Below are 15,954 nucleotides of genomic sequence, written 5' to 3'. Positions count from 1 at the left end.
AATGTAAAATGCAGCTGCATCGCACCGGGAGATCAGCTCTGTGCTATGTGACCACCTAGAAGGGTGGGATAGGGAGGGTGGGAGGGAGACGCAAGAGGGAGGGGATAGGGGATACACATATGCATATAACTGATTCACTTTGTTATACAGCAGAAACTAACAGAACATTATAAAGAAATTATACTCCAATAAAGATGTTAAAAAAATGCATTCACCTCCTCCCACATCCTTAAAAGTCTCAACTTATTCCAGCATCAACTCTAAGTCCAAAATCTTGTCTAAATATAATTTGACTCCAAAAATCCCAAATCTCATCTCCTAAATCACCTTAAATCAGGTAGGGTGAGACTCTGGGCATGGTCCATACTCAAGCAAAATTTCTCTCCATCTGTGGACCTGTGAAACCTAGAAAGCAAGTTATCTACTTCCACAGTACAATAATGAGACAGGCATATGATAAGCATTCCTATTCCAAAAGGTCACAGGTCCCAGACAAGCCTGAAACCCAGCAGGGCCAATACCATTAAGTTTCAAGGGCCAGAATCCTCCGTGGATGAATGCCCTGTCTGTTGGGCCAGCTGCCTTTGGGGACCTGAACCCTCAGGGGGTTGTAGGAGGGCCTGGCTCCCTTGGAAATGAGGGCAGCATGTACTGAAAAGAGAAAATGGAAAATATCATAAAACAAACTACTCGTTTTTACATGTTGCTGAGGATGAAACCCGAGGAGGGTCCCTTGGATTGGCTTTAACCACATCCATAGTTGCAAACACTCTGGCAGTCCCAGAGCTGGCCCGGAAGCTAGGAGAAGGGAAAGGAGGAGAAAGTCCTGCAGCCAGTAAGTTGTTTATGCTTGAGATTAAGGGATAAGCAGGGCTGACTTCATGGGCGTGCAACCTGTACAGTTGCACAAGGCCCAACACTTAGAAGCGACCCACAATTGATTTAATGCTCTTCTGTCAACATCTTGAAGTTCTTAATATTTGAACCAGGGGACCCACATTTTAATTTTACACTGGGCCCCCCAAATTATGTAGCTGGTTCTGAGTATAATGACTGCCTACCACTTACTTAAGACAACTTTGTATATACATAAGACAAAAGCTGGAATCTCTATCAAATTATTGACACAGTTATTTCTGGGAAGAAGGTAATTTTAGGTTTTCTTCTTTTTGCTCATCTATATTTTTAATTTTTTATAATGAATATGCATTACTTACATAGAAAAAATGATTTTTTAAACTTTACAGATTATTGATTGGAAAAATTGCAGAAATAAATTTCTTATGAAGTATCCTTTCCATCTTGAACTCAACTGGAATGAGTCCTAGAGGCCTTATTTTGCATGTAGAGTTTATTGGGAAGAGTCACCTGTGGGGAGGAAGCTGTGCCAGGCAAGAATGCTTCCCGTGGAAGCAGCAGAGAGATGGAGGGTCATAGAAGATGATGTCTACGAGATCCTTAAGCTGTCTCCCTGTAGTCTTCCCCGAAGAAAGGAAAGAGGAACATACCTCCAACACTCACAATCTGTTCTTTCATGAAGACCTAACTACTGATTTCTCTGTCCCTGATTTCAAATGTGCTGCAGAAGAAAACCACACAGTTCTCCACTGGGCCGCACTACACAGTTACAGGTCAACATCAGTTGGGCCCAGTGCTTCTCAGCATACCGTGTCCTTGATTTGGAACCATTTCCCATTTTCCACAGCATATGCCAAACTTAACTCTGCTCTTCTCATCCCTGAGTAAACACTCACTTTCCTAACTACCCCAAGAAAACAAAGGGCATTCAGTAAGAATTCCGCAGCCTTGCCCTGCAAGCTTTTCTTTGCGTTAAAGTGTCCCTCTCTCTGACTTCTACCACTTAACTTCTAAGTGATTAAGATCCTGTTTCTCTTTCTGTATAATAACATAATTAGAAACCCAAGATCACTCTCATTCAGTTCTTTGTCATGTAATATGTCTTTTAGGATTTAAGAAGATCCCTGTTCAAGCATGAGTATAACTTTCTGTGCTTTGGGGGTAACTGATGCTTATATGCTAGTTAACATGCTTTAATCTGTAAATTAGCTTTTTTCATCAGAGCTCACTTTCCTTATTTTTGTCCCTGATGTTACCTTGGGTATTTATGGTAGCCAGTCTCCAAAGATAGCCCCCAATGAGCCACACCTCCCAGAATTCATAGTTTTGTGTAGTCCCTGACTTTTGAATCTAGGCTGGCCCTGTGATCCACTTCCATAGAATATGACATCAGTGACACAATGCTAGTCTGGGTCTAAACCTTCAAAAGAACTGGCAGCTTTTGCTTGTCCACTCTTGAGATTTAGATTTAAGAAGCTCATTTAAAGAAACCCAAGTTAGCTGCATAGAGAGACCATACTGAAATAGAAGGAAAGATGTCTCAGCCTTCCAGCCAACCCTGCCAATGCTTGAGATGAGTAGAGTCATCTTGAATGATCCAGCTCATACCACCTTCTCTTACCACGTGAAAGACTCTGAGAGAAGAATCCAGTTAACCCACTGGGGCTATTATAAGAGATAACAAATGGGACTTCCCTGGCGTACCAGTGGTTAAGACTCCGTGCCTCCAATGCAGGGGGCATGGGTTCGATCCCTGGTCAGGGAACTAAGATCCCAAATGCCTCGTGACCAAAAAAAAAAAAAAAGAGAGAGAGAGAGATAATAAAATTATTGTTTTAAGCTCCTAAGTTTGAGATGGTTTGTTAAGCATTAATAGATAACTAAGGCACTAACTCTCTTCACCAATCTTTTCCTAGTAGCTTCACAACACCAGCTCACCTCCACTGCCTAGTCTCTGCCAGGCAGCCGTAGGCAGTCAACATACTGAATAAATGAATTCCAAGTGGATGGAATTCCAAAGTGTATCTTTGCTTACACAGTTTGACGTTCCTTCCCCTCCTTTTAAAACCCAGCCTTGGGCTTCCATTCAAACATTTACCAATTATCTTATAATCTTGGCAGTTGTATTTTGCCTGACATTTCTGTGGACCTCATTTATATTAAAACTACTTCAATATGGAATTAGTATATATATATATATATATATAGTACAGTATAGTGGTCTAAAACACAGAACGTTGTTTGAAATTAATGTGTTTTGATTGCTGTGAATGCCTCGTCTGATACTGAGGTAATTCATAAATGACATGTTGGAACCATTCTTCCAGGGTTTCAGGCTGTTCCATAAGTATATTATTTCTAGCAATGGGTTGCAGGCTTGTGAAAGTAATAGTCTACAATGCATGCCACAGGCAAATGCCAATTTGAAGGATTTAAAGAAAAGTATAACAAACCACCATATTTGTTAGCGTTTTGAGGTACCAAAACCTTTGTGAAATTTCAAAGACCATTCATTTCCTCAGGCCTATATACACCAATGCAGTCACATTATAAATTAGAACTCGCAGGCTCTTGCCTGTGGAAATATTTCCAAGGAATGTCTCGTAAGTCTCTAGTGAGGGTCTCACATCCACTCCAGTGAATGCTCCCACTTCTCTGCCGTCTTTCGCCACACATCTGATGGTACTGCCATAACCTCCCAGAACAGATGTTTCCCCCTCAGCTGAGGCACCAGAACCCTCCACATGCCAAACCATTTAGTGTTTCATTTTGTTTCACATTGTTAGGTAGACACATAGCTGTGCTCCTTGGGCACAAAGTTTTGCAAAATTTTCCTGAAACAAATATTCCAAATTTCCTCACTGCTCCCTGCTTACCACACAATTCACATATAAACTCCTTGGGCTCAGAGAGGACTCGTCTTCATGGACACTAAGTGACAGACACCATTCTGCTCTCAGGACTACTCCCTTCCCTATAACCCTGAAGTTTTAGTACCAAGCCACACTTTTCTAGCTTCCTTTTCCTTTCAGAAGAAGCTTTCCCTCTTCTGGTAGAATCTTTGGCAGGCCTGCTCCACCAGCTTAGAAATGGCCAGCCAGTCTGAGTTGTAATCATGTCTCAACTTATATTCAAATTAGGTCTTCCACCACACACACACAAGAAGTTAATAATATCATGAGACTCTGTAGACCTGAAATGTAGGCATCGTTCACTGGCACTCCCCTAGTGGGGAATGCAAAAAACATGGAAGTGGGATGTCAGAGGCTATATGTATTCCTAACTCACTCACTCGCTCGCTCACTCACTCACTAGTTGGATAACTCAGGTAAGATAGTGAACCTCTCTCAGCCTCAGTGCCTAGGTAATTCCAGCAATATTAGCCCATAATTTTGCCTGATGAGAATGTGTGAGAACACCCATCCTGGAGAGGGATGTTGACTGTCTCACATCCATCTTAGTGAGGCTCCCTTCTCACTAAGCATAACACATGGCATGAGAATGCAGGGGGAGCAGGTGGACAGCCTAGGTCTCAGAAGGCAGGCATGGAGCCAGCGAAGCCACAAAATACAAGTGCAGAACAGAGAAACTTGGCTTTCTTTTGTAAAACAAGAGGCAGAAAAAAAAAGATGAGAAAGAGATATATCATTGAAACAAATCAAAGATAATTTTTCCTGAACTTCCTAATAGGCTAAGACAGGACATCTTTTTAGGATTAAGATGGAGAAAACTACTCCCTTGGATGGCATGAACTGAAGGTGTTCTCTCAAGACAAAGAGCAGCCCAGTTTGTCTCCCTAAGGCCAGAAGGCTCTGTATATTATAATAAAAATAGCAGCTAACCTAGGGAGCATTTACTATATGCCAGACACTGAGTTAAGCATTTTACACGTATTAGTTTATTAATCATAACATCAACCCCAGTATCACCCCCTGCTTGAGATAATCAAAAATATTACCAGGTATTGTCAAACTCTCCCCATGTTGAGAACCATTGTTTGGTACTAAAAATCCCTACCTAAAAGTCTGACAGTGGCCCCTATCACAACTCTTGACCAGCAGTTCCTGTTCCCAGATTCCTTGAGATTATACAGTTGGTTGTATGTAGGCATTAAACAAATTCATATTGGTATGATGCTTAGGAAAACTCCTTGCATATAGCAAACACTAATGTAAGTATTAGCCATTATTATTACTGTGTTTGTTATTGTCATCATGACAGGAAAGGTAGCAGAGTAGGGTAGAAGGGAGCCTGTATTGGACAATTGGAGATTTGGGGGATAATTATCCCCACTCTTGGATAATCAAAACCAGGACTGCAGTGTGGAAGGTGCAGCCATCAGTGACTAAGTCCATCAGCCAAGGCCAGCAGTAGAAGCTTTGCAAACACAGTCAAAGCATGAATCTTGTCCAGGCAGAAAATAAAATCATCAAGAAAAAAGTAATTGCTTTCACTGAGTCTTTATTAAAAAGTCATTCTGAGTAAATGATCACTTTCCCATTCCTGCAAATAATCCTTTTCATTGGAGTCTTGGGTGTCTCCCACTTTGATGCAATCAAGCCATTGGACTTACTGAAGAACATGTCTCATGTCAAATAGGTCATGGCTTGAGGAAGAGAAAGGGTAGGTCTGCAGAGGAGTAAGACGAGTAGACCAGGTTGATGTGTGAGGGACAAAACAGTAAAGAGAATCATCCTATCTTGTTGCCCAGTTGCTCATAATGAGTCAACAAGTAGGCAGCCATCTTTAACTGGTGACAGAGTGAAAAGGAAATGGTAAATCAGGGAGGCTGGAGTGCTAGCACACCTGTATGAAGTAAGCACTGGGACTCATTCCAGACACAACCACAAAGGGCTTTCAAGAGACACAGAGACGCTAAGGCACCCCCGAGATAGCTTGTGAAATGCTAGGTAAAATCCACCCTAAGCCTTCACTGCTAAAACTGAGACTGACAGGCAGGGTTCAATGGTATCAGCTACCTGAAAGCAAGAAATGTTAAAAATTTAGGGAATGTGAGAACACAGGACCTGAGAGAAGATTTTGCCATTTTCATTAAAAGCATCGTGTCAGCTTGGTAATGCTTACAGACTTAGAACAGCCACGCTGGGTTTCATAGGTCAGGGTTGTGAAGAAATCTATTCATTTGCTGAAACAACCACCTTTCTGTAGGTCCACTCAGCTTCTCTGTGGCTCAGTTTCTTCATCTGAAATAGCAGCTGTGTTGTACATGATTTTATCTTTTCACATAGAATATTTAATTCTCATAACACGTTGAGAGGTAGGTGTTATCATCTTTAATTAATAGATAAAATTGGGGCTCTGAGAGGTTGTTAGTCACTTCCCTAAAGTCACATAAACTGTCCTAAGTACACCAGGCTCTCTATTTCAAGTTCTATACTCTTTCTAGAATCCTACTGAAAACCAGAGATCAGCTCTCTGAGGCTTCTTTCAGCTCCAGAATTCCATGATTTTATAGGTTCTGTGTTTTTGAAAGCATGTCTGGTCCTTAATATTTTCCTTCCTTGATCCTGAAAGGGTTTAAATCATTGGAGGCAGATGACCCTCTCAAGCGGGGCTGTTTTTCCCTTTCCCCACCACTACTTAATCCCTTTCTGTTCCAACCAGTTTAGAAGATCTGCAGATGGGCCTGTTCCATTTAATGTTTAGATTGAGAGTCTTACCTCAGAAAAGAACCACAGAGCGTAAGTTAGCTTTGGGAAAGGATAATCCAGACAGCTGCTAACAAAAGTCACGGGTAACTAGGGACAGTCTAGACCTTGTGGTCTTTTCTGGGTGAATGGGGAGTAGAGCAATCTGAATTTGCAAGTTCAATGAGATGATACTCCCTTACACCTGGGAAGAGGCCACCTCAATATCTTCCACATCCAGCGAGTCCTTCACATGGAAGTCAGATGTGCTCTGGAAAAAACAAACCACGTCTCTTCTTGACTGAAACATTTTCATAGGGTTTCAGCAACTTTTAGGAAAATCCAAAATCCCAAGCACAGCCTCCAAGCTCCTCCAGAACCTTACCCCTTGTTCTTTATTTTCCAGCCCTGACTCTCTCAACATCCTTATATTCACATTGTGCTGGAATTCCTGCTCTTCTGACAAGTTGTTAGCTACTTGCTGTGGACTCCTCTCCATCATGTGAAATGCTCCCAGCCAGTAAGATCTAGACCAAAGCCATCTCCTCTATAAGCACCTCGAGTACTTGGCTCCTACTTTTGGTAAGATCAGCTACTTTGGATTATCATTCTATTTCTCTCCACCATGAGTTGTTTATTTTCTCGTCATGCTGCTGAGCTCACAACAGGTGCTCAGTAAATGTTGGAGTAAATGTGTAAGTGTTAAGTCATTGTTCATGACAAAACATGTCATGAGCGCAGCTGATATTTACACAGACTCCTCTCTTTTGAGTCATCTCAGCTGGTTCGGCTATGAATGTGTCTTGCCTCATCTAGTGTTGTACTGGGGGTAGCTGATTGATGCAATTTTAGAAGCTCTCCTACAGTGAAAACCAAGGCATCTTACTTTTCTTGCACACGGTATGATACAGAGCACAGAATGGACACTAGAAGGTGAGTAAGAAATACATTTTACAACAGTGTATGAATTACATGTGTATTGTTACAAAGACTCTGGGCCATATTTTCTCTTGAATGGTGATTTCTATGCTGTCGAGGAGTTATGAGGAATCCCACAAATGCTACTTCCACATGCAGCTCAAGGAAAAAGCATGTAGCTTTGGTGTCATGCTAACCTGAGATTGAATCCTTCTCCACCAAGTATTGATATTAGTACAACCTCAGTCAACTTAGTCAATGGAGCTGAATGATGCAACCTACCTTATAAGGCTGTGGCAGTGAATGATTTGACATAGAGAAAGTAATTAGCACAGTGCCTGGTGCATATTAGCTGCTTAGCTCATTGTAGGATTTTTGTTTAAACCCCACCCTCCCTTCTTCATAAGAAAACAAGACAGAATGAGAGACAAGGAAAATTATCCCTCTAAGATGCAGTTCAAAAAAGATCGTTTAGATAGGGAGAGGAGACAAAATTGTCTGCGGGTTCTATTTTAGAACAGGACACGGGTTCTCAATTCAGGAAAAATGTATTTTTTTAAAGTCATGTAGCTTATCTTGAGGCACATTTTTTTGGGTTTGTAAACATTAAAAATTTTTACCTTTACATTAAAAGCCAAGATCAAACTATTTTCAGAGTACAGTGTTGGTTCCCTGAGTTATGCAGGGCTCTATGCTTAGTCTATGGCTCCATAAATATTAATGAAGGGTCTAGATACCAGATGCTAACGGCAGCGGTGCTGGGCTAGTTCTCATGCCTTATGCTTGCACCCAGAGGGGTTGGCTATGACTTCATGTTTAAAGAACTGAGCTTCATGATACGATATATCAGGAGATGTGATGTATGTCTTCCTGCTACTGAGCAATGAACTCTATACAAACTCACAGCCATACACACATACACATATTTAAATCAGTAAAAACCAAACTGGCTGGATTTATACAACTGTTTATTTTATGTCTGAGTTTCAGTTTTTCACTGGAACTACATTTTTTTGTCCTTAATCTGATTATTTTGCTGATGCCCAAAAAGCCTATGGTAGCTTTCTCTGTGAAAAGCAGCTACTTTCCCTAGTTTCCCCCATCTTACTCCAAGGTTTCTCATACTTTTCAGTCACCATAACTCCTTTCCCACTCCTCCCGCCATCCACACACGACACTCTCAGTTCACCTATCTTCTGTTTTTTCATCTGACTGTGGAAGTTTCTTTAACAGTGATCTAAGAACCTTTGTATCTGCATGTGTCTTCCTGGGATACGCCTTCATATACACACAGACCTGAATAGATGTGCTGCAGGCTGCTGGTCAAGGGGTTGGGTACCATTTTCACACTGAATGGGGATGAGCCGTGCTGTGCCTTCGTCTTGCATTCACGATAAATACACTGGCCATAGGAATCATCTAGCTGTTCGGTAATTGAAACTCCAAAGCAAATCCAACACATATGCCTGCCCACACACTACCCCAAATTCATCATGCCCACACAACATCATTAGCTTGAAATTGCAAAATTATTACTGAAAATCACAAAGGAACTTAAAGAAATTGTAAAACTTTACAATTTTACTTTTAGCAGCAAGTAATAACTAAAACCCAGGAACCGTAAAAAGGACAACTGATTTGACAAAATAATCATCTGACTATAGCCTGACTTTTCCTTCTAAAAGAGTCTTACATTGTCATTAGATATTTTTTCTGTATCACGAAAAGGCAGGAAATAAATATATAAACATCCTTTAAAGAAATCCACTGTGGGCTTCCCTGGTTGGTGCAGTGGTTGAGAGTCCGCCTGCCGATGCAGGGGACACGGGTTCGTGCCCCAGTCCGGGAAGATCCCGCATGCCACGGAGCAGCTGGGCCCGTGAGCCATGGCCGCTGAGCCTGCGCGTCTGGAAGCTGTGCTCCGCGACGGGAAAGGCCACAAGAGTGAGAGGCCCGCGTACCGCAAAAAAAAAAAAAAAAAAGAAATCCACTGTGGATGCATCCATGGGAATTATCACTAATATGACTTTCTAGAAGACAATATGAGAACATATATCCAAATTTCAAACATTCATAATCTTCAAATCGGCAATTCTAGAAATATATCTTAAAGATGTTATAAAAGTATACAAAGATGTATCCACAAGTACTTTTTAATAATGAAAAAAGAAACCGTATGATTAATACTAAGAAACCGTTTGAGAGAATGCTGCAGAACATAGTTATGGGCGTGGGAATTTGAATATGATATGTTTCTAAATGAAAAAAGGAGGTTTTTGAAAGAACATATGTATGTTTGTTTGTGCTTGTGTGTATTTGTGTGTACACACGCATAGGAAAAATATCTAGAAAGATATTTTTCAGAGTATTAAAGGAGTTATTATTGGTGGTAAGGTAAAGGTTATTTTTACTTCTCTATACCTCTTTGCATTGTATATGCAAATTGTACATGCAAATTGTACTTTGCATTGTACATTCTCTGCTTTGCAAGAGAATAAAAGTAAAACTATTTAAATTTGGGGAGGGGAGAGTAAATACATAACATTAGGGGACATACCAATATTAATGCCAAACTGACATGGTTAAAGTCCATTATTAAAATGTATACCACAGAATCTTAGAAGCTAAGTACAGTTATTGAAAATCCCCTCTGTGCTCACCCAAGCCCAGATATGTGGTGAAGACTAGGGGAAACCGTGACTGTAGAAAAGACTTGGAGCTTTCGCACACACAGCCTTGTCTCCTTAGTGATTTAATATTTGCCACCTCCCCCTACCTTCCCCAATACTCATGGACAGGCTGCTGGCGATTGACGGTCTCTCTATTGCCAGAAAGATAAGCTGAGCTGTCAGGGGAGTGGAAGTGACTGTGAAGAGGGGTGTGTTCTGCGAGGCAGATGACATCCAGAAAAGCATGCCTATGGATGACGTGCCTACCAAATCCAGAAGCGCACTTGCTCATTAGGACACAGCCAGGCGAAACGTTCAATGTAGGTTATTTAGCATGCATCGCAAAAAGTGAAACAGGTGCAGAAAAAAAATCCAGCCTTTATTTTCTTCTTTCTTTTTCCTCTCTCTTTCTCTCTGCCTCCCTCCCTCTCTTCCTCCCTTCCTCTCCTTATCTCTCTCAAGTTTCAAACATGTCTTATAACCTGTCATATGGGCCAAGCCATCCCTGGAGAGAGATGTTAAACCGTTCTGAGTGACAGCCTGCCATATTTAAATTTAAAAATTATAAGGTAAATAAGTACTAGGGATGTAATGTACAATATGATAAATATAACTAACACTGCCATATGTTATATATGAAAATTGTTAAGAAAGTAAATCCTAAGAGTTCTCGTCACAAGGAAAAAGAATATTTTTTTCTATTTCTTTAATTTCGTATCTTTATGAGATGATAGATGTTCACTAACTTATTGTGATAAACATTTCATGATGTATGTAGGTCAAATCATTATGTTGTATGTTAAACTTATACAGTGCAGTATGTCAATTATATCTCAATAAAACTGAAAGCTAGATAGATGATAGATAGATTGATTGATAGATAGATAGAGATAGATAGGTGTGAAAACAAACAAAAAAAGTTTCCCTTTCCCCCTTGCATCCTGGTCCTGAAGATGGAGTAAGTCCGTTTTGCACACTCTTGACCACGGACTTGACCATCATCCAGTCCGTTTCTCGCAACACTTCTGCAAGCATCTCCAATCTGATATGCTGCCTTATTTCCAACCTGCCTTGAGCTCAGACACTCCACCAGGGCATATGATGGGCCAGTTAAAGCTGTACCTCAAGCAGAGACAGACCACGTAGATTTTGTTTAAAAGAACACATGACGATCCATTCAAGAGGAAATGTTGTCATCCTGGTCAGGTCTGGATCAAATCTGTGTTGGAGAACGTGAAAGGAGACCTGACTACAACACATCACCATGCTAATGTACCCTAGTCAGGTACACCACTATTTCTTGCCATTTTCTTTTTTCTCATATGAAGGTTGCCATCATTTCACACACATTTTTCAGTGATAAAGGTAGTTCCGTTACTAACCGTCTGGTAGGGGTTGGGGAGCAAGCATTTCATAACTGGGTTTCAACAACTTTGAATATACTTGCTCAGATCTCTCTCCATCCTAACTCTATCCTCTTTACATGACTTTTCTTCTTTAAATATAAATATGATGTCTTTCTCTGTGACACACAAACACACAAGTTCTGCACAAATAGCCAGGGGATTGGAGACTCTGCTGCCCCATCCACAGTTGAATTTTAAAAATGGAATTAGGAAACTCAAACCATGATTCTCTCAAAGCAATTTGGAGATGTGCCATCACCAGACTGATGGGATGTAGGTGAAGCAACAACTCACTCTAAATGTTAGAAACCAGAAGTCGGGGAAAGAACCTGCAGCCCCAAGGCTCTGGAATTTCCATCACTCACTGATCCTGAGAAGTCCAGCCCACTTACTTTCAGACCTGGAACATGATGGCCAGTTCAAGGAGAGACCAAGGCTTGTAGTGCCTTTAAGTTTGTTGTGGCTGTTGTTTATGTGTTTTAAACGATATAGTTCCTAATAAGGTTATTTAGTGAAATGTTCATCTCCCTCTATGTTATTGCCATGTCACTCAGTGGTGAAAGGGAAGCAATCAAATATGCAGTAACTAAATAGGCTGTTGGATTTTACAGACTTTCTCTCAGAAGGATTCTGTTACTTTCACCTCTCAGGTATGGTACAGTGTGTTTGAGAAAGAAAAAAGGGGTAAGAACAAATAGCATTTACAACCAGCCAATCAAGCAATAGTAATTGGCAACATCATTCACAGATACTCACCTGCAGTGCTAAGCCATATAGAAATGAGTGAGATTAGTTCCATTTCAGTTACAATAACAACAGGAACCAGGCCCACATGTTTTTATCTTAGTGGAGACAGGGGACAGACGGCAAAGAAAGTCTAAATTCAATGATCAAACAGGAATAAAGCCCTCCTCCCCAAAATCAAAATGAGATAATTGCCAGGGGCGGCTTGTCTTGGGTTCTGAGAATTAGGAAGCAAATATATTTGCAGAAACAGCCATAGGGAAGCAAAACGAAAATAAATTGCTCCAGTTTGAGGCATTCTTTGACTCTTTTGGGCACTGGCTGTTTTTTACACAATCGTCAGAAAAATGGATGGTTCAGAAACAAAACAAAACAAAATAGAACATGTAAGGGACCATATCTGCATGGCCCTGAGTGAAAAAATTCAGGCTTCCCAAACTTGTGTCTATGGTGTAATAAAGGTTTTAAAATCTACCTTACTATATTTCTAGTTCTTTTTCTCTACAACTGGGTCAAAACACAAAGAACACCAAGTTGTAATAGAATTTTCTAAATTAATACTACACTGGAAAATAGAAATCAATGTTGGGAACTAAAAAAAAAAAGAATGTCTATTTAGCTTCTATGCCACCCTGAAAACAAGCAACCCTGAAGAGATCTCTTCACTTGGATCTTATCTGAGAATTTGCAATCTACCTTTCCTTACCTCTGCCAAGTTAGTCCCACCCCTTCCTTCTGCTCCCACTTATGGGCCCTTTATAATTTCCTTCCTCCTTTACATCTAAATGCAGAAGTGAAGTGTGAAAAGCTGTTTAAGTACTTAACTTACTGAGAAAGGAAACTAGCTGGCCATTTTTCATATTCCATGATATTAAAATAATTCATCTGAGTTTGCACTAATGACAGTAAATCTCTCGTGTTGACAAGCGGTGGTCAATTATCCTTTCTACAGCCTTTTAAAGCCCAAGCACTAGGAAGTGTGTCAGTGTTGGAAACTCATGGCTTGCTCATTCAAACGAAGCAGCCAACCAGCCTGAGCAGCTCTCTCGACAGTGTACCACCAGGGTCCTTGCCGCCAAACAGCTCTCCTAGGGGCTTGCAAGTGCTGGGGCACTTCCGCTGGAATTTACATGTATGGGGGAAATGGTTTAAATAAAGTGGTGTGTTATTTATCCCCATAATGATGAGTTTAACAGCCACAATTAGGAAGGAAATTCTACAAGCCTGAACTCCAGTTACTTATTACTGCCACTGAAAGTCAATTAAAGTATCTAAGTAATTACAGGGATTGTGATCCTCTGTCATCTGGTAAATCATACTAGAGGGAAGAGGCTCTTGGTTTGCTTTGAAAGTGTGTGATCTAGTCTCCATCATGTTTTCGGACAAGGGAGTGTGTGAGGAGGCTTGCCCCCCACATCTGTGGATCTGTTCACCTGGGAGAGCAACAGAAGTGTTCACTGGATTTCCATCCAACCTCAGCAGCTGAGCGAAGAAGCAAGAGTCATACGGGAGGTGGGTGGGAGGTGCCCACTTTGCCAGATAAGCCGCCCAAGGACATTGCTCTTCAACTCAGGAGCCTCTAGTGGCACCTTGTTCCTTCTGGAGCTCCCACTATTCCAGGTCCTTGTTCCTTTGCCCACTGCAAGGCCACCAGCTCCCTGACTACCTCCCAGTGCCTTCTTTAGTCATCCTGGTGAGCTCGCTGTCTCATAAACGTTATCATCATGATTTGAACGACTTCTGTACTTTTTCTCAGACTGTTACTTAAGATGCATTCCTTCCCTCTCTTCTGTCTATCAAAACCATCTTCACCCTTCAAGGCCCAGCCAGAGTCCTGACCTCTCCCTGATGTGGATCCAATACCAGACCTCTCCTTCTATGAGGTGCCTGTGGAATTCCAAATTTATTGCTCAGTGGTTCTCAGATTGTGAACACTAGCAGGGGCTACATCTTAAGTTTCCGCTTCTTGCCCAGCATCTGGGATACATTTACACCCCCAATGTGGTAACCTCCTGATCCTTGATTTCTGTGGTTGCTGTAGTTTAGTCTCATGTTTGGTGAAATGTCTTGATCAGACCTAGCTGGTATTCCTTCATTTAGTCACACCTTCCTTCCTTCAGCAGCATGTTTTGAATGGCTTACTTAGAGCAGGACACCAGAACCATGGCTTCTAAGTTTGAATCCAGTGCTTGCTCTCCAACCATAACGTCCTGATGGGAAACTGTTTGCTCACATCACCGTGCACAAATCAAGGAGTCCCTCAGTGCTCATCGTTCCTTCGCCGGCCAACACTCGCAGGGAAATCATCATAAAAGCAATGGAAATATAGAAAGAATGAGCTCCATCTCCCCTGTGGCTCCATACTGCTCTCCTCAGAGCGTTCTCAGTCCAAGCCAGGAGACGAAGAGAAGAAAATATTTTTAAATGATCTTCCACATGACTTCAGGGCTAACACAGGGTTCAAGTGTGGTGCAAGGGATGGGCAAAACTCAGGTCAGCCAGCTATGCTAGGGTCAGCCAGACATTGGGGTCGACTGGCCATGCTTGGGTTGAATCAAGAACACCTTGCTGTTCTTCACATCCCAAGACAGATATTGGAATTTTAACTTTCCTTTTTGCAACCTCTTTATGTTTTGAAAATTCATTTCATCTTAGAGTGAGACTTCCCAGAAGATCTCTTTTCTCATTCTCCCCTTTCATGGCATGTCCTTTGGTAGCTCCTGTTCTGCACCTGTGGTGTTTAGACTTCATATTTCCACTAGCATTTGCCCCCAACATGTTGTTTTTGTAAAAAAAATATTCTGCATGAGTCCAAGGAAACTGACCAGGAAGAAACATGAAATTCAACTGATGGGAAAATCTACAAAATGTTTTCTTTAAAGCTTCTCACTATTTTCTGCAGGAAATATTGCCCATAACAAAGCAGTGAAAATAGAATTGAAAATGAAGGCAAGACTGACAAGTTCAACAACATTGGACCATATCAAAGGACTGCTGAAAACCCTTCAATGGCTCGAGCTCTCTGATAGTAGCTGGTGTATTACAGTGAAACTGTTGTACCTGCATCTAACACCCACACCACCAACATGTAGGGCCTAAGTTCAGTACAGGCCAGGACTGTGCTGTGTGTCTTGCTGGTGGCTAGCATGATGCCTGGTACACAGTATGCCCTCAGGAAATATTTGTACAGTGAATATTTGGTCACCATTTTCTTACATAAATACCATGTGTTAGGTGTGGAGGTTTTAAAATACTAAGATACACAGTTCTCATCTTTAAGAAGTTCAAACCCTGGCACTGGCATTCTCAAGCTTGAGTGAGCATCAGAATTGCTCAGGAAGCTCTAAAAGTACAGATTTCCAGGACTTACCCGCAGAAATTCTAATTCAGTAAGACTGGGTAGGGGCCCAGAATTCTTTACTTTTAATAAGCCTCCAGACACTGCTGATGATCAGCCAGATTGGGAACTCTTGGACTAGTGGGTGGTAATAAAAGCCTTGTTTTCACACCTCTTTTCCCAAATATAAAGTATTTTCATACCCCTCATCTCACTTGATTCTTATTCTCTGAGCGGGGTAGAAACCCTGCGGTTTATGAGTGAGGACATGAAGTGCTGAGAGGTCACATGGTTGGCGAAGTCAGAATCTGGATTTGAACCTAGGGTTTCCATCCACAAGCTCAGTACTGTTTCCTTCTCACTCATTCCCTCTT

At 41.4% G+C, this 15,954-nt stretch overlaps 1 protein-coding gene across 19 annotated transcripts in view; it reads left to right on the top strand.

The window, feature by feature from the left end:
- MTERF1 (mitochondrial transcription termination factor 1) overlaps positions 1–15,954 on the top strand; it is a 547,773-nt gene that overhangs the window by 424,177 nt on the left and 107,642 nt on the right. For 18 of the 19 annotated variants that reach the window (XR_007479182.1, XR_007479181.1, XR_007479178.1 and 15 more), the window contains one exon: positions 6,913–7,088. The exons of the other annotated variant lie outside the window; for it this stretch is intronic. The gene's annotated coding sequence lies outside the window, so the exon portion shown is untranslated. The remainder of the gene's footprint in view (positions 1–6,912; positions 7,089–15,954) is intronic. 19 annotated transcript variants of the gene reach the window in all.

This window comes from Orcinus orca, chromosome 9 (assembly GCF_937001465.1).
Source record: "Orcinus orca chromosome 9, mOrcOrc1.1, whole genome shotgun sequence".
Classification (NCBI taxonomy): Eukaryota; Metazoa; Chordata; class Mammalia; order Artiodactyla; family Delphinidae; genus Orcinus; species Orcinus orca.
Note: the sequence above shows the minus strand (reverse complement) of the source record. Positions and strands in the feature narration are given on the sequence as shown.